General features: G+C 45.7%; 1 pseudogene; it reads left to right on the forward strand.

Moving 5' to 3' along the window:
- The window catches only part of LOC124021615, a 160,403-nt pseudogene that overhangs the window by 97,133 nt on the left and 43,613 nt on the right, over positions 1 to 19,657 (forward strand).

Consider the following 19,657-nt stretch of genomic DNA (forward strand, 5'->3'; position numbering starts at 1 on the left):
CCCCTCTCCTCCCCCTGTTTCTTCCTCCTCCTTTCCTTCCTCCCCCTCCTCCCCTCCTTCCTTCCCTAACCCTACCCCATGCTGTAGGTCTACTGAATGGTGCTGGGCTGTAGGTTTACTGAATGGTGCTGGGCTGTAGGTCTACTGAATGAAGCTGGGCTGTAGGTCTACTGAATGGTGCTGTAGGTCTACTGAATGGCGCTGTAGGTCTACTGAACGGTGCTGGGCTGTATGTCTACTGAATGGCGCTGTAGGTTTACTGAATGGCGCTGTAGGTCTACTGAATGGGTCTGTAGGTCTACTGAATGGGTCTGTAGGTCTACTGAATGGGTCTGTAGGTCTACTGAATGGGGCTGTAGGTCTACTGAATGGGGCTGTAGGTCTACTGAATGGCGCTTGGCTGTAGGTCTACTGAATGGTGCTGGGCTATTATTGTCAAATCGGTTGATATTTGACGAGTTGAGGTTGACATTGTAGTAATCCCTTTTAGATAACAAGACTCCTCGATATGAGTAATGCACATCTGTGGTATCCCTGTCCTACCTTGCGGATTGTAAAGTAGGTTTGTTTTCTCGACAGTAAGTTAACAGGGTGTCTCTGTGGTCTTTCAGGTGTTCCAGGGGTGTGGTCAGCCCAAGCCGTCTGGGATGGGCAGCAGCAGATCAGCCAGGGGGATCTCTGATGTCTTCAACGCCCGATTCAGACCCTACAGCCCAGAGGAGAGACCCACCACGGCCGCTGGCACCAGCCTGGACAGACTGGTAAGAGATGAGGACAGGGAGGAGGACAGACTGGTGGGATAGGAGGACAGACTGGTAAGAGATGAGGACAGGGAGGAGGACAGACTGGTGGGATAGGAGGACAGACTGGTGGGATAGGAGGACAGACTAGTAGGAGAGGAGGACAGACTGGTAAGAGAGGAGGACAGGGAGGAGGACAGACTGGTTAGAGAGGAGGACAGACTGGTGGGATAGGAGGACAGGGAGGAGGACAGACTGGTGGGATAGGAGGACAGGGAGGAGGACAGACTGGTAAGAGATGAGGACAGGGAGGAGGACAGACTGGTGGGATAGGAGGACAGGGAGGAGGACAGACTGGTAAGAGAGGAGGACAGGGAGGAGGACAGACTGGTAAGAGATGAGGACAGGGAGGAGGACAGACTGGTAAGAGAGGAGGACAGACTGGTAAGAGAGGACAGGGAGGAGGACAGACTGGTGGACAGACTGGTAAGAGAGGATGACAGGGAGGAGGACAGACTGGTAAGAGAGGAGGACAGGAAGGAGGACAGACTGGTTAGAGAGGAGGACAGGGAGGAGGACAGACTGGTTAGAGAGGAGGACAGGGAGGAGGACAGACGGGTAAGAGAGGAGGACAGGGAGGAGGACAGACTGGTAAGAGAGGAGGACAGGGAGGAGGACAGACTGGTAAGATAGGAGGACAGGGAGGAGGACAGACTGGTAAGAGAGGAGGACAGACTGGTAAGAGATGAGGACAGACTGGTAAGAGAGGAGGACAGGGAGGAGAACAGACTGGTAAGAGAGGAGGACAGACTGGTAAGAGAGGAGGACAGGGAGGAGGACAGACTGGTGGACAGACTGGTAAGAGAGGAGGACAGGGAGGAGGACAGACTGGTAAGAGAGGAGGACAGGAAGGAGGACAGACTGGTTAGAGAGGAGGACAGACTGGTAAGAGAGGAGGACAGAGAGGAGGACAGACTGGTAAGAGAGGAGGACAGACTGGTAAGAGAGGAGGACAGACTGGTAAGAGAGGAGGACAGGGAGGAGGACAGACTGGTAAGATAGGAGGACAGGGAGGAGGACAGACTGGTAAGAGAGGAGGACAGACTGGTAAGAGAGGACAGGGAGGAGGACAGACTGGTGGACAGACTGGTAAGAGAGGATGACAGGGAGGAGGACAGACTGGTAAGAGAGGAGGACAGGAAGGAGGACAGACTGGTTAGAGAGGAGGACAGGGAGGAGGACAGACTGGTAAGAGAGGAGGACAGGGAGGAGGACAGACTGGTAAGAGAGGAGGACAGGGAGGAGGACAGACTGGTAAGAGAGGAGGACAGGAAGGAGGACAGACTGGTTAGAGAGGAGGACAGGGAGGAGGACAGACTGGTAAGAGATGAGGACAGACTGGTAAGAGATGAGGACAGACTGGTAAGATAGGAGGACAGGGAGGAGGACAGACTGGTGGACAGACTGGTAAGAGAGGAGGACAGGAAGGAGGACAGACTGGTTAGAGAGGAGGACAGGGAGGAGGACAGACTGGTTAGAGAGGAGGACAGGGAGGAGGACAGACGGGTAAGAGAGGAGGACAGGGAGGAGGACAGACTGGTAAGAGAGGAGGACAGGGAGGAGGACAGACTGGTAAGATAGGAGGACAGGGAGGAGGACAGACTGGTAAGAGAGGAGGACAGACTGGTAAGAGATGAGGACAGACTGGTAAGAGAGGAGGACAGACTGGTAAGAGAGGAGGACAGGGAGGAGGACAGACTGGTGGACAGACTGGTAAGAGAGGAGGACAGGGAGGAGGACAGACTGGTAAGAGAGGAGGACAGGAAGGAGGACAGACTGGTTAGAGAGGAGGACAGACTGGTAAGAGAGGAGGACAGAGAGGAGGACAGACTGGTAAGAGAGGAGGACAGACTGGTAAGAGAGGAGGACAGACTGGTAAGAGAGGAGGACAGGGAGGAGGACAGACTGGTAAGATAGGAGGACAGGGAGGAGGACAGACTGGTAAGAGAGGAGGACAGACTGGTAAGAGAGGACAGGGAGGAGGACAGACTGGTGGACAGACTGGTAAGAGAGGATGACAGGGAGGAGGACAGACTGGTAAGAGAGGAGGACAGGAAGGAGGACAGACTGGTTAGAGAGGAGGACAGGGAGGAGGACAGACTGGTAAGAGAGGAGGACAGGGAGGAGGACAGACTGGTAAGAGAGGAGGACAGGGAGGAGGACAGACTGGTAAGAGAGGAGGACAGGAAGGAGGACAGACTGGTTAGAGAGGAGGACAGGGAGGAGGACAGACTGGTAAGAGAGGAGGACAGAGAGGAGGACAGACTGGTAAGAGAGGAGGACAGACTGGTAAGAGAGGAGGACAGACTGGTAAGAGAGGAGGACAGGGAGGAGGACAGACTGGTAAGATAGGAGGACAGGGAGGAGGACAGACTGGTAAGAGAGGAGGACAGACTGGTAAGAGAGGACAGGGAGGAGGACAGACTGGTGGACAGACTGGTAAGAGAGGATGACAGGGAGGAGGACAGACTGGTAAGAGAGGAGGACAGGAAGGAGGACAGACTGGTTAGAGAGGAGGACAGGGAGGAGGACAGACTGGTAAGAGAGGAGGACAGGGAGGAGGACAGACTGGTAAGAGAGGAGGACAGGGAGGAGGACAGACTGGTAAGAGAGTAGGACAGGGAGGAGGACAGTGAAGGGATACTCTACTCTAGACATTTCCCCTTACCATGAGTCCTGTATCAGATATCTTTCACCCACCTGGTTGATGTTAGGGTTGGGGGTAGGATAATCTGATCCTAGATCTGTGGTTAGGGGAAGGAAGGGTGGCAGGGAGAGAACCACTCTAGTCTCAGATGTAGACAAGAGACCAGAATCTTCTATATCAGACCAACGTTACAGAAGTCTCTGGAAGTGTGGGATCATACTGTCTACTGAGAGAACCAGCAGAGAGATAGTTTGAGATTAAATCACTTTTATGTTATCCCCCGAGTCCTTCTCTGGTTCCAAAATGGCACCCTATTCCCTATATAGTGCACTAATTTTGATGGTCCCGGTCAAAAGTAGTGCAGAATAATGGGAATGAGGCTCCATTTGGACCGCAGCCCCTCTCAGTTGAATCCTCAGTTCCATGTTCAGGTCATGGCTCTGTGTTGACTCATACACAGCCTCTGTCTCCCATCATCCTGTCATCTCCCCAGGGGAGAGTGAAATGTGCAGGGATAAGTGTGCTCTCTCCTCTCAAGCCCTCTCTCACTCTACTGTTACCTTGGTGCTCAAACCCTGGAGGGTTTTCTGGGAACAAAGGGCTGGTGGTCACATCATGGAGGGTTTTATGGGAACAAAGACCTGGTGCTCAAACCCTGGAGGGTTTTCTGGGAACAAAGAGCTGGTGGTCACACCATGGAGGGTTTTATGGGAACAAAGGGCTGGTGGTCACACCATGGAGGGTTTTCTGGGAACAAAGGGCTGGTGGTCACACCATGGAGGGTTTTATGGGAACAAAGACCTGGTGGTCAGACCATGGAGGGTTTTATGGGAACAAAGACCTGGTGGTCACACCATGGAGGGTTTTATGGGAACAAAGGGATGGTGGTCACACCATGGAGGGTTTTATGGGAACAAAGGGCTGGTGGTCACACCATGGAGGGTTTTCTGGGAACAAAGGGTTGGTGGTCACACCATGGAGGGTTTTATGGGAACAAAGGGCTGGTGGTCACACCATGGAGGGTTTTATGGGAACAAAGAGCTGGTGGTCACACCATGGAGGGTTTTATGGGAAAAAAGAGCTGGTGGTCACACCCTGGAGGGTTTTATGGGAACAAAGACCTGGTGGTCACACCATGGAGGGTTTTATGGGAACAAAGACCTGGTGGTCACACCATGGACTACCCCTCCAGGATGATACATTACCCCTCCAGGATGATACATTACCCCTCCAGGATGGTACATTACCCCTTCAGGATGTTACATTATCCCTCCAGGATGTTACATTACCCCTCCAGGATGATACATTAACCCTCCAGGATGATACATTAAACCTCCGGAATGATACATTACCCCTCCAGGATGGTACATAACCCCTCCAGGATAATACATTAAGCCCTCCAGGGTGATACATTACCCCTCCAGGATGATACATTAACCCTCCAGAATGATACATTACCCCTCCGGGATGATACATTACCCCTCCAGGATGTTACATTATCCCTCCAGGATGATACATTAACCCCTCCAGGATGTTACATTATCCCTCCAGGATGATACATTAACCCCTCCAGGATGATACACTACCCCTCCAGGATGATACATTAACCCTCCAGGATGATACATTACCCCCTCCAGGATGTTACATTACCCCTCCAGGATAATACATTACCCCTCCGGGATGATACATTACCCCTCCAGGATGGTACATTACCCCTTCAGGATGTTACATTATCCCTCCAGGATGTTACATTACCCCTCCAGGATGATACATTAACCCTCCAGGATGATACATTAACCCTCCGGAATGATACATTACCCCTCCAGGATGGTACATAACCCCTCCAGGATAATACATTAAGCCCTCCAGGGTGATACATTACCCCTCCAGGATGATACATTAACCCTCCAGAATGATACATTACCCCTCCGGGATGATACATTACCCCTCCAGGATGTTACATTATCCCTCCAGGATGATACATTAACCCCTCCAGGATGTTACATTATCCCTCCAGGATGATACATTAACCCCTCCAGGATGATACACTACCCCTCCAGGATGATACATTAACCCTCCAGGATGATACATTACCCCCTCCAGGATGTTACATTACCCCTCCAGGATAATACATTACCCCTCCGGGATGATACATTACCCCTCCAGGATGGTACATTACCCCTTCAGGATGTTACATTATCCCTCCAGGATGTTACATTACCCCTCCAGGATGATACATTAACCCTCCAGGATGATACATTAACCCTCCGGAATGATACATTACCCCTCCAGGATGGTACATAACCCCTCCAGGATAATACATTAAGCCCTCCAGGGTGATACATTACCCCTCCAGGATGATACATTAACCCTCCAGAATGATACATTACCCCTCCGGGATGATACATTACCCCTCCAGGATGTTACATTATCCCTCCAGGATGATACATTAACCCCTCCAGGATGTTACATTATCCCTCCAGGATGATACATTAACCCCTCCAGGATGATACACTACCCCTCCAGGATGATACATTAACCCTCCAGGATGATACATTACCCCCTCCAGGATGTTACATTACCCCTCCAGGATAATACATTACCCCTCCGGGATGATACATTAACCCCTCCGGGATGATACATTAACCCTCCAGGATGTTACATTACCCCTCCGGGATGTTACATTACCCCTCCGGGATGATACACTACCCCTCCAGGATGATACATTAACCCTCCAGGATGTTACATTACCCCCCCAGGATGTTACATTACCCCTCCAGGATAATACATTACCCCTCCAGGATGATACATTAACCCCTCCAGGATGATACATTACCCCTCCAGGATGATACATTAACCCCTCCAGGATGATACATTATCCCTCCAGGATGATACATTACCCCTCCAGGATGATACATTAACCCCTCCAGGATGATACATTACCCCTCCAGGATGATACATTAACCCCTCTTGGATGATACATTATCCCTCCAGGATGATACATTATCCCTCCAGGATGATACATTAACCCTCCTGGATGATACATTAACCCTCCAGGATGATACATTACCCCTCCAGGATTCACATTATCCCTCCAGGATGTCACATTATCCCTCCAGGATGATACATTAACCCCTCCAGGATGATACATTACCCCTCCAGGATGATACATTACCCCTCCAGGATGATACATTACCCCTCCAGGATGATACATTATCCCTCCAGGATGATGCATTACCCCTCCAGGATGATACATTAACCCCTATGGGATGATACATTAACCCCTCCGGGATGTTACATTACCCCTCCAGGATGATACATTAACCCCTCCAGGATGATACATTACCCCTCCAGGATGATACATTAACCCCTCTTGGATGATACATTATCCCTCCAGGATGATACATTATCCCTCCAGGATGATACATTAACCCTCCTGGATGATACATTAACCCTCCAGGATGATACATTACCCCTCCAGGATTCACATTATCCCTCCAGGATGTCACATTATCCCTCCAGGATGATACATTAACCCCTCCAGGATGATACATTACCCCTCCAGGATGATACATTACCCCTCCAGGATGATACATTACCCCTCCAGGATGATACATTATCCCTCCAGGATGATGCATTACCCCTCCAGGATGATACATTAACCCCTATGGGATGATACATTAACCCCTCCGGGATGTTACATTACCCCTCCAGGATGATACATTAACCCCTCCAGGATGATACATTACCCCTCCAGGATGATACATTAACCCCTCTTGGATGATACATTATCCCTCCAGGATGATACATTATCCCTCCAGGATGATACATTAACCCTCCTGGATGATACATTAACCCTCCAGGATGATACATTACCCCTCCAGGATTCACATTATCCCTCCAGGATGTCACATTATCCCTCCAGGATGATACATTAACCCCTCCAGGATGATACATTACCCCTCCAGGATGATACATTACCCCTCCAGGATGATACATTACCCCTCCAGGATGATACATTATCCCTCCAGGATGATGCATTACCCCTCCAGGATGATACATTAACCCCTATGGGATGATACATTAACCCCTCCGGGATGTTACATTACCCCTCCAGGATGATACATTAACCCCCCAGGATGATACATTAACCCCTCTTGGATGATACATTAACCCCTCCGGGATGATATATTAACCCCTCCAGGATGATACATTATCCCTCCAGGATGATACATTAACCCTCCAGGATGATACATTACCCCTCCAGGATTCACATTATCCCTCCAGGATGTCACATTATCCCTCCAGGATGATACATTAACCCCTCCAGGATGATACATTACCCCTCCAGGATTCACATTATCCCTCCAGGATGTCACATTATCCCTCCAGGATGATACATTAACCCCTCCAGGATGATACATTACCCCTCCAGGATGATACATTATCCCTCCAGGATGATACATTAACCCTCCTGGATGATACATTAACCCTCCAGGATGATACATTAACCCTCCAGGATGATACATTACCCCTCCAGAATGATACATTAACCCTCCAGGATGATACATTACCCCTCCAGGATGATACATTATCCATCCAGGATGATACATTACCCCTCCAGGATGATACATGATCCCTCCAGGATGATACATTACCCCTCCAGGATGATACATTAACCCCTATGGGATGATACATTAATCCCTCCGGGATGTTACATTACCCCTCCAGGATGATACATTAACCCCTCTTGGATGATACATTAACCCCTATGGGATGATACATTACCCCTCCAGGATTCACATTATCCCTCCAGGATGTCACATTATCCCTCCAGGATGATACATTAACCCCTCCAGGATGATACATTACCCCTCCAGGATGATACATTACCCCTCCAGGATTCACATTATCCCTCCAGGATGTCACATTATCCCTCCAGGATGATACATTACCCCTCCAGGATGATACATTATCCCTCCAGGATGATACATTAACCCTCCTGGATGATACATTAACCCTCCAGGATGATACATTAACCCTCCAGGATGATACATTACCCCTCCAGGATGATACATTAACCCTCCAGGATGATACATTAACCCTCCAGGATGATACATTACCCCTCCAGGATGATACATTATCCCTCCAGGATGATACATTACCCCTCCAGGATGATACATTAACCCCTCTTGGATGATACATTATCCCTCCAGGATGATACATTACCCCTCCAGGATGATACTTTAACCCCTATGAGATGATACATTAACCCCTCCGGGATGTTACATTACCCCTCCGGGATGATACATTACCCCTCCAGGATGTTACATTAGCCCTCCAGGATGATACATTAACCCCTCCAGGATGTTACATTAACCCCTATGGGATGATACATTAACCCCTCCAGGATGTTACATTATCCCTCCAGGATGATACATTAACCCCTCCAGGATGATACATTACCCCTCCAGGATGATACATTAACCCCTCCAGGATGATACATTACCCCTCCAGGATGATACATTAACCCCCCAGGATGATACATTAACCCCTCTTGGATGATACATTAACCCCTCCGGGATGATATATTAACCCTCTGGGATGATACATTATCCCTCCAGTATAGTACATTATCCCTCCAGGACAGCACATGACCCCTCCAGGATAGTGCATTACTCCTCCAGAATGATACATTATCCCTACAAGATAATACATTACCCATCCAGGATAATACATTACCCATCCAGGATGATACATTACCCCCCCAGGATGATACATTATCCCTCCGGGATAGTACATTACCCCTCCGGGATAGTATATTACTCCTCCAGGATGGTACATTATCCCTCCAGGATGGTACATTATCCCTCCAGGATGATACATTATCCCTCCAGGATGGTACATTACTCCTCCAGGATGATACATTATCCCTCCAGGATGATACATTATCCCTCCAGGATGATACATTATCCCTCCAGGATGATACATTATCCCTCCAGGATGATACATTATCCCTCCAGGATGATACATTACTCCTCCAGGATGATACATTATCCCTCCAGGATGATACATTATCCCTCCAGGGTGGTACATTATCCCTCCAGGATGATACATTATCCCTCCAGGATGGTACATTACTCCTCCAGGATAATACATTATCCCTCCAGGATGATAACACCAGGACATTGTCTTAGAGAAGATGTAGACTGGAAAGATAATTTTAATATAATGTGGTATAATACATAATGATTGAGGCAGGTGTAATAACATGAGTTGAGAGGTGCTTAGACTCCCAAAGAGAGAGGAGGCAGGGGAATTGAATATCTTGCCAGAACTATTTATCACGTTCTATGGTTGCTATTGGTTTCCAGACTAATGCATGTATTCATAGCCTTCCTTTCATTGTATGTGTTTTATGCCTCTCTCTGTGTCTCTCATCTGCCTCTATTAAATCCCTCTCTTCTCTGTTTCTCTGCTGCTCCCAGAGGACAGTGTGGAGGACAATGCAACACAGCGTAAGCCTTCCTTCCAATCCGCCTCTTACCTCATCTCATCTGTCTGGTGGATCTGTCCTGTCCTCTTCCTACTTGTCAACATTACTCTCAGAGAGATATCTGTAATGTCTGATGCTGCTACAGGAGGCTGTAGTCTAGATGTATAGCTGTAGTGTCTGATGCTGCTACAGGAGGCTGTAGTCTAGCTGTAGTGTCTGATGCTGCTACAGGAGGCTGTAGTCTAGCTGTAGTGTCTGATGCTGCTACAGGAGGCTGTAGTCTAGCTGTAGTCTCTGATGCTGCTACAGGAGGCTGTAGTCTAGCTGTAGTGTCTGATGCTGCTACAGGAGGCTGTAGTCTATATGTAGTGTCTGATGCTGCTACAGGAGGCTGTAGTCTAGCTGTAGTGTCTGATGCTGCTACAGGAGGCTGTAGTCTAGCTGTAGTGTCTGATGCTGCTACAGGAGGCTATAGTCTAGCTGTAGTGTCTGATGCTGCTACAGGAGGCTGTAGTCTAGCTGTAGTGTCTGATGCTGCTACAGGAGGCTGTAGTCTAGCTGTAGTGTCTGATGCTGCTACAGGAGGCTGTAGTCTAGCTGTTGTGTCTGATGCTGCTACAGGAGGCTGTAGTCTAGATGTATAGCTGTAGTCTCTGATGCTGCTACAGGAGGCTGTAGTCTAGCTGTAGTGTCTGATGCTGCTACAGGAGGCTGTAGTCTAGCTGTTGTGTCTGATGCTGCTACAGGAGGCTGTAGTCTAGATGTATAGCTGTAGTCTCTGATGCTGCTACAGGAGGCTGTAGTCTAGATGAAGTGGCTGATGCTGCTACAGGAGGCTGTAGTCTAGCTGTAGTGTCTGATGCTGCTACAGGAGGCTGTAGTCTAGCTGTAGTGTCTGACCTTTAAACACAGAGATACACTACAGAGATACACCACAGAGACACACAGAGACACAACAGGTGGAAACAGAGACCTTTAAACACAGAGATACAACAGGTGGAAACAGAGACCTATAAACACAGAGACACAACAGGTGGAAACAGAGACCTTTAAACACAGAGACACAACAGGTGGAAACAGAGACCTTTAAACACAGAGATACAACAGAGACCTTTAAACACCGAGATACAACAGGTGGAAACAGAGACCTATAAACACAGAGACACAACAGATGGAAACAGAGACCTTTAAACACAGAGATACAACAGGTGGAACAGAGACCTATAAACACAGAGATACAACAGATGGAAACAGAGACCTTTAAACACAGAGACACAACAGATGGAAACAGAGACCTTTAAACACAGAGATACAACAGGTGGAAACAGAGACCTTTAAACACAGAGATACAACAGGTGGAAACAGAGACCTTTAAACACAGAGATACAACAGGTGGAAACAGAGACCTATAAACACAGAGATACCTATAAACACAGAGATACAACAGATGGAAACAGAGACCTTTAAACACAGAGATACAACAGGTGGAAACAGAGACCTATAAACACAGAGATACAACAGGTGGAAACAGAGACCTATAAACACAGAGATACAACAGGTGGAAACAGAGACCTTTAAACACAGAGATACAACAGAGACCTTTAAACACCGAGATACAACAGGTGGAAACAGAGACCTATAAACACAGAGACACAACAGGTGGAAACAGAGACCTTTAAACACAGAGACACAGCAGGTGGAAACAGAGACCTTTAAACACAGAGATACAACAGAGACCTATAAACACAGAGACACAACAGGTGGAAACAGAGACCTTTAAACACAGAGACACAACAGAGACCTTTAAACACAGAGATACAACAGAGACCTTTAAACACAGAGATACAACAGGTGGAAACAGAGACCTATAAACACAGAGATACAACAGGTGGAAACAGAGATCTTTAAACACAGAGATACAACAGGTGGAAACAGAGACCTTTAAACACCGAGATACAACAGGTGGAAACAGAGACCTTTAAACAAAGAGATACAACAGGTGGAAACAGACCTATAAACACAGAGATACAACAGGTGGAAACAGAGATCTTTAAACACAGAGATACAACAGGTGGAAACAGAGATCTTTAAACACAGAGATACAACAGGTGGAAACAGAGACCTTTAAACACCGAGATACAACAGGTGGAAACAGAGACCTTTAAACAAAGAGATACAACAGGTGGAAACAGAGACCTTTAAACAAAGAGATACAACAGGTGGAAACAGACCTATAAACACAGAGACACAACAGGTGGAAACAGAGACCTTTAAACACAGAGATACAACAGGTGGAAGCAGAGACCTATAAACACAGAGATACAACAGATGGAAACAGAGACCTTTAAACACAGAGATACAACAGAGACCTTTAAACACATAGATACAACAGAGACCTTTAAACACAGAGATACAACAGGTGGAAACAGAGACCTATAAACACAGAGATACAACAGATGGAAACAGAGACCTTTAAACACAGAGACACAACAGAGACCTTTAAACACCGAGATACAACAGGTGGAAACAGAGACCTATAAACACAGAGACACAACAGGTGGAAACAGAGACCTTTAAACACAGAGACACAGCAGGTGGAAACAGAGACCTTTAAACACAGAGATACAACAGAGACCTTTAAACACCGAGATACAACAGGTGGAAACAGACCTATAAACACAGAGACACAACAGATGGAAACAGAGACCTTTAAACACAGAGATACAACAGGTGGAAACAGAGACCTTTAAACACAGAGATACAATAGGTGGAAACAGAGACCTATAAACACAGAGATACAACAGGTGGAAGCAGAGACCTTTAAACACAGAGATACAACAGGTGGAAACAGAGACCTTTAAACACAGAGATACAACAGGTGGAAGCAGAGACCTTTAAACACAGAGATACAACAGGTGGAAACAGAGACCTTTAAACACAGAGATACAACAGGTGGAAGCAGAGACCTTTAAACACAGAGATACAACAGAGACCTTTAAACACATAGATACAACAGAGACCTTTAAACACAGAGATACAACAGGTGGAAACAGAGACCTTTAAACACAGAGATACAACAGAGACCTTTAAACACAGAGACACAACAGGTGGAAACAGAGACCTTTAAACACAGAGATACAACAGAGACCTTTAAACACATAGATACAACAGAGACCTTTAAACACAGAGATACAACAGGTGGAAACAGAGACCTTTAAACACAGAGATACAACAGAGACCTTTAAACACATAGATACAACAGAGACCTTTAAACACAGAGATACAACAGGTGGAAACAGAGACCTTTAAACACAGAGACACAACAGATGGAAACAGAGACCTTTAAACGCATAGATACAACAGAGACCTTTAAACACAGAGATACAACAGAGACCTTTAAACGCAGAGATACAACAGAGACCTTTAAACACATAGATACAACAGGTGGAAACAGAGACCTTTAAACACAGAGACACAACAGATGGAAACAGAGACCTTTAAACGCATAGATACAACAGAGACCTTTAAACACAGAGATACAACAGAGACCTTTAAACACAGAGATACAACAGAGACCTTTAAACACTGAGATACAACAGGTGGAAGCAGAGACCTTTAAACACATAGATACAACAGAGACCTTTAAACACAGAGATACAACAGATGGAAACAGAGACCTTTAAACACAGAGACACAACAGATGGAAACAGAGACCTATAAACACAGAGATACAACAGGTGGAAACAGAGACCTTTAAACACAGAGATACCTATAAACACAGAGATACAACAGGTGGAAACAGAGACCTTTAAACACAGAGACACAACAGAGACCTATAAACACAGAGACACAACAGGTGGAAACAGAGACCTATAAACACAGAGATACAACAGGTGGAAACAGAGACCTTTAAACACAGAGATACAACAGAGACCTATAAACACAGAGACACAACAGGTGGAAACAGAGACCTTTAAACACAGAGATACAACAGAGACCTTTAAACACAGAGACACAACAGATGGAAACAGAGACCTTTAAACACAGAGATACAACAGAGACCTTTAAACACAGAGATACAACAGAGACCTTTAAACACAGAGATACAACAGAGACCTATAAACACAGAGACACAACAGGTGGAAACAGAGACCTTTAAACACAGAGATACAACAGATGGAAACAGAGACCTTTAAACACAGAGACACAACAGATGGAAACAGAAACCTTTAAACACAGAGATACAACAGAGACCTTTAAACACAGAGATACAACAGAGACCTTTAAACACAGAGATACAACAGAGACCTTTAAACACAGAGATACAACAGAGACCTTTAAACACAGAGATACAACAGAGACCTTTAAACACAGAGATACAACAGAGACCTTTAAACACAGAGATACAACAGAGACCTTTAAACACAGAGATACAACAGATGGAAACAGAGACCTTTAAACATAGAGATACAACAGATGGAAACAGAGACCTTTAAACACAGAGATACAACAGATGGAAACAGAGACCTTTAAACACAGAGACACAACAGATGGAAACAGAGACCTTTAAACACAGAGATACCTATAAACACAGAGATACAACAGGTGGAAACAGAGACCTTTAAACACAGAGATACAACAGAGACCTTTAAACACATAGATACAACAGAGACCTTTAAACACAGAGATACAACAGGTGGAAACAGAGACCTTTAAACACAGAGACACAACAGATGGAAACAGAGACCTTTAAACGCATAGATACAACAGAGACCTTTAAACACAGAGATACAACAGAGACCTTTAAACGCAGAGATACAACAGAGACCTTTAAACACATAGATACAACAGGTGGAAACAGAGACCTTTAAACACAGAGACACAACAGATGGAAACAGAGACCTTTAAACGCAGAGATACAACAGGTGGAAACAGAGACCTATAAACACAGAGATACAACAGAGACCTATAAACACAGAGATACAACAGATGGAAACAGAGACCTATAAACACAGAGATACAACAGAGACCTTTAAACACAGAGATACAACAGAGACCTTTAAACACTGAGATACAACAGGTGGAAGCAGAGACCTTTAAACACATAGATACAACAGAGACCTTTAAACACAGAGATACAACAGATGGAAACAGAGACCTTTAAACATAGAGATACAACAGATGGAAACAGAGACCTTTAAACACAGAGACACAACAGATGGAAACAGAGACCTTTAAACACAGAGATACCTATAAACACAGAGATACAACAGGTGGAAACAGAGACCTTTAAACACAGAGACACAACAGATGGAAACAGAGACCTTTAAACACAGAGATACCTATAAACACAGAGATACAACAGATGGAAACAGAGACCTTTAAACACAGAGACACAACAGATGGAAACAGAGACCTTTAAACACAGAGATACCTATAAACACAGAGATACAACAGGTGGAAACAGAGACCTTTAAACACAGAGATAGAACAGGTGGAAACAGAGCCCTTTAAACACAGATATACAACAGGTGGAAACAGAGACCTATAAACACAGAGATACAACAGAGACCTATAAACACAGAGATACAACAGGTGGAAACAGAGACCCTATAAACACAGAGATACAACAGGTGGAAACAGAGACCTTTAAACACAGAGATAGAACAGAGACCTATAAACACAGAGATACAACAGAGACCTTTAAACACAGAGACACAACAGGTGGAAACAGAGACCCTATAAACACAGAGACACAACAGATGGAAACAGAGACCTTTAAACACAGAGACACAACAGGTGGAAACAGAGACCTATAAACACAGAGATAGAACAGGTGGAAACAGAGACCTTTAAACACAGAGATACAATAGGTGGAAACAGAGACCCTATAAACACAGAGATACAATAGGTGGAAACAGAGACCCTATAAACACAGAGATACCTATAAACACAGAGATACAACAGGTGGAAACAGAGACCTATAAACACAGAGATACCTATAAACACAGAGATACAACAGGTGGAAACAGAGACCTATAAACACAGAGATACCTATAAACACAGAGATACAACAGGTGGAAACAGAGACCTTTAAACACAGAGACACAACAGGTGGAAACAGAGACCTATAAACACAGAGATACAACAGAGACCTTTAAACACAGAGATACAACAGATGGAAACAGAGACCTATAAACACAGAGACACAACAGATGGAAACAGAGACCTTTAAACACAGAGATACCTATAAACACAGAGATACAACAGGTGGAAACAGAGACCTTTAAACACAGAGATACCTATAAACACAGAGATACAACAGGTGGAAACAGAGACCTTTAAACACAGAGATACCTATAAACACAGAGATACAACAGGTGGAAACAGAGACCTTTAAACACAGAGATACCTATAAACACAGAGATACAACAGGTGGAAACAGAGACCTTTAAACACAGAGATACAACAGAGACCTATAAACACAGAGATACAACAGAGACCTTTAAACACAGAGATACAACAGGTGGAAACAGAGACCTTTAAACACAGAGATACAACAGGTGGAAACAGAGACCTATAAACACAGAGACACAACAGGTGGAAACAGAGACCTTTAAACACAGAGACACAACAGGTGGAAACAGAGACCTATAAACACAGAGACACAACAGGTGGAAACAGAGACCTTTAAACACAGAGACACAACAGGTGGAAACAGAGACCTATAAACACAGAGATACAACAGGTGGAAACAGAGACCTTTAAACACAGAGACACAACAGATGGAAACAGAGACCTTTAAACACAGAGACACAACAGGTGGAAACAGAGACCTTTAAACACAGAGATACAACAGGTGGAAACAGAGACCTTTAAACACAGAGATACAACAGAGACCTTTAAACACAGAGATACAACAGGTGGAAACAGAGACCTTTAAACACAGAGACACAACAGGTGGAAACAGAGACCTATAAACACAGAGATACAACAGGTGGAAACAGAGACCTTTAAACACAGAGACACAACAGATGGAAACAGAGACCTTTAAACACAGAGACACAACAGGTGGAAACAGAGACCTTTAAACACAGAGATACAACAGGTGGAAACAGAGACCTTTAAACACAGAGATACAACAGAGACCTTTAAACACAGAGACACAACAGGTGGAAACAGAGACCTTTAAACACAGAGATACAACAGGTGGAAACAGAGACCTTTAAACACAGAGATACAACAGAGACCTTTAAACACAGAGATACAACAGGTGGAAACAGAGACCTTTAAACACAGAGACACAACAGATGGAAACAGAGACCTTTAAACACAGAGACACAACAGGTGGAAACAGAGACCTTTAAACACAGAGATACAACAGGTGGAAACAGAGACCTATAAACACAGAGATACAACAGAGACCTTTAAACACAGAGATACAACAGGTGGAAACAGAGACCCTATAAACACAGAGATACAACAGGTGGAAACAGAGACCTTTAAACACAGAGATACAACAGGTGGAAACAGAGACCTTTAAACACAGAGATACAACAGGTGGAAACAGAGACCTTTAAACACAGAGATACAACAGGTGGAAACAGAGACCTTTAAACACAGAGATACAACAGGTGGAAACAGAGACCTTTAAACACAGAGATACAACAGGTGGAAACAGAGACCTTTAAACACAGAGATACAACAGGTGGAAACAGAGACCTTTAAACACAGAGATACAACAGGTGGAAACAGAGACCTTTAAACACAGAGATACAACAGGTGGAAACAGAGACCTATAAACACAGAGATACAACAGAGACCTTTAAACACAGAGATACAACAGGTGGAAACAGAGACCTTTAAACACAGAGATACAACAGGTGGAAACAGAGACCTTTAAACACAGAGATACAACAGGTGGAAACAGAGACCTTTAAACACAGAGATAGAACAGGTGGAAACAGAGACCTTTAAACACAGAGATGCATCAGGTAGAAACAGACCTTCCGTGCTGATGTTGATAGAACATCCCAAGTCAGATGTGTTCTCATTCCGTGCTGATGTTGATAGAACTTCCCAAGTCAGTGCTGTATGGTCCTGCCTGACAACAATACGCACAGTTGAACGTTTGTTGATGTTGTGCCTCTTGTAATCTGCCCTAATGAAAACCAGTGAGCTCAGACATCCACATGAAACATGTGGGGGTCGAATGAAAACCAGTGAGCTCAGACATCCACATGAAACATGTGGGGGTCGAATGAAAACCAGTGAGCTCAGACATCCACATGAAACATGTGGGGGTCGAATGAAAACCAGTGAGCTCAGACATCCACATGAAACATGTGGGGGTCGAATGAAAACCAGTGAGCTCAGACATCCACATGAAACATGTGGGGGTCGAATGAAAACCAGTGAGCTCAGACATCCACATGAAACATGTGGGGGTCGAATGAAAACCAGTGAGCTCAGACATCCACATGAAACATGTGGGGGTCGAATGAAAACCAGTGAGCTCAGACATCCACATGAAACATGTGGGGGTCGAATGAAAACCAGTGAGCTCAGACATCCACATGAAACATGTGGGGTCGAATGAAAACCAGTGAGCTCAGACATCCACATGAAACATGTGGGGGTCGAATGAAAACCAGTGAGCTCAGACATCCACATGAAACATGTGGGGGTCGAATGAAAACCAGTGAGCTCAGACATCCACATGAAACATGTGGGGGTCGAATGAAAACCAGTGAGCTCAGACATCCACATGAAACATGTGGGGGTCGAATGAAAACCAGTGAGCTCAGACATCCACATGAAACATGTGGGGGTCGAATGAAAACCAGTGAGCTCAGACATCCACATGAAACATGTGGGGGTCGAATGAAAACCAGTGAGCTCAGACATCCACATGAAACATGTGGGGTCGAATGAAAACCAGTGAGCTCAGACATCCACATGAAACATGTGGGGTCGAATGAAAACCAGTGAGCTCAGACATCCACATGAAACATGTGGGGGTCGAATGAAAACCAGTGAGCTCAGACATCCACATGAAACATGTGGGGGTCGAATGTTCCTTGAAGGGTTCTGTATCTTTCTACCACAGATTTTAATCAGGGGGCCACCACAGATTTTAATCAGGGGGCCACCACAGAGTTTAATCAGGGGGTCATCACAGAGTTTAATCAGGGGGCCACCACAGAGTTTAATCAGGGGGCCACCACAGAGTTTAATCAGGGGGCCACCACAGAGTTTAATCAGGGGGCCACCACAGAGTTTAATCAGGGGGCCATCACAGAGTTTAATCAGGGGGCCACCACAGAGTTTAATCAGGGGGCCACCACAGAGTTTAATCAGGGGGCCACCACAGATTTTAATCAGGGGGCCACCACAGAGTTTAATCAGGGGGCCACCACAGAGTTTAATCAGGGGGCCACCACAGAGTTTAATCAGGGGGCCACCACAGAGTTTAATCAGGGGGCCACCACAGAGTTTAATCAGGGGGCCATCACAGATTTTAATCAGGGGCCACCACAGAGTTTAATCAGGGGCCATCACAGAGTTTAATCAGGGGGCCACCACAGAGTTTAATCAGGGGGCCACCACAGAGTTTAATCAGGGGGCCACCACAGAGTTTAATCAGGGGGCCACCACAGAGTTTAATCAGGGGGCCACCACAGAGTTTAATCAGGGGGCCACCACAGATTTTAA

Source organism: Oncorhynchus gorbuscha, unplaced genomic scaffold (assembly GCF_021184085.1).
Source record: "Oncorhynchus gorbuscha isolate QuinsamMale2020 ecotype Even-year unplaced genomic scaffold, OgorEven_v1.0 Un_scaffold_1143, whole genome shotgun sequence".
Taxonomy (NCBI): domain Eukaryota; kingdom Metazoa; phylum Chordata; class Actinopteri; order Salmoniformes; family Salmonidae; genus Oncorhynchus; species Oncorhynchus gorbuscha.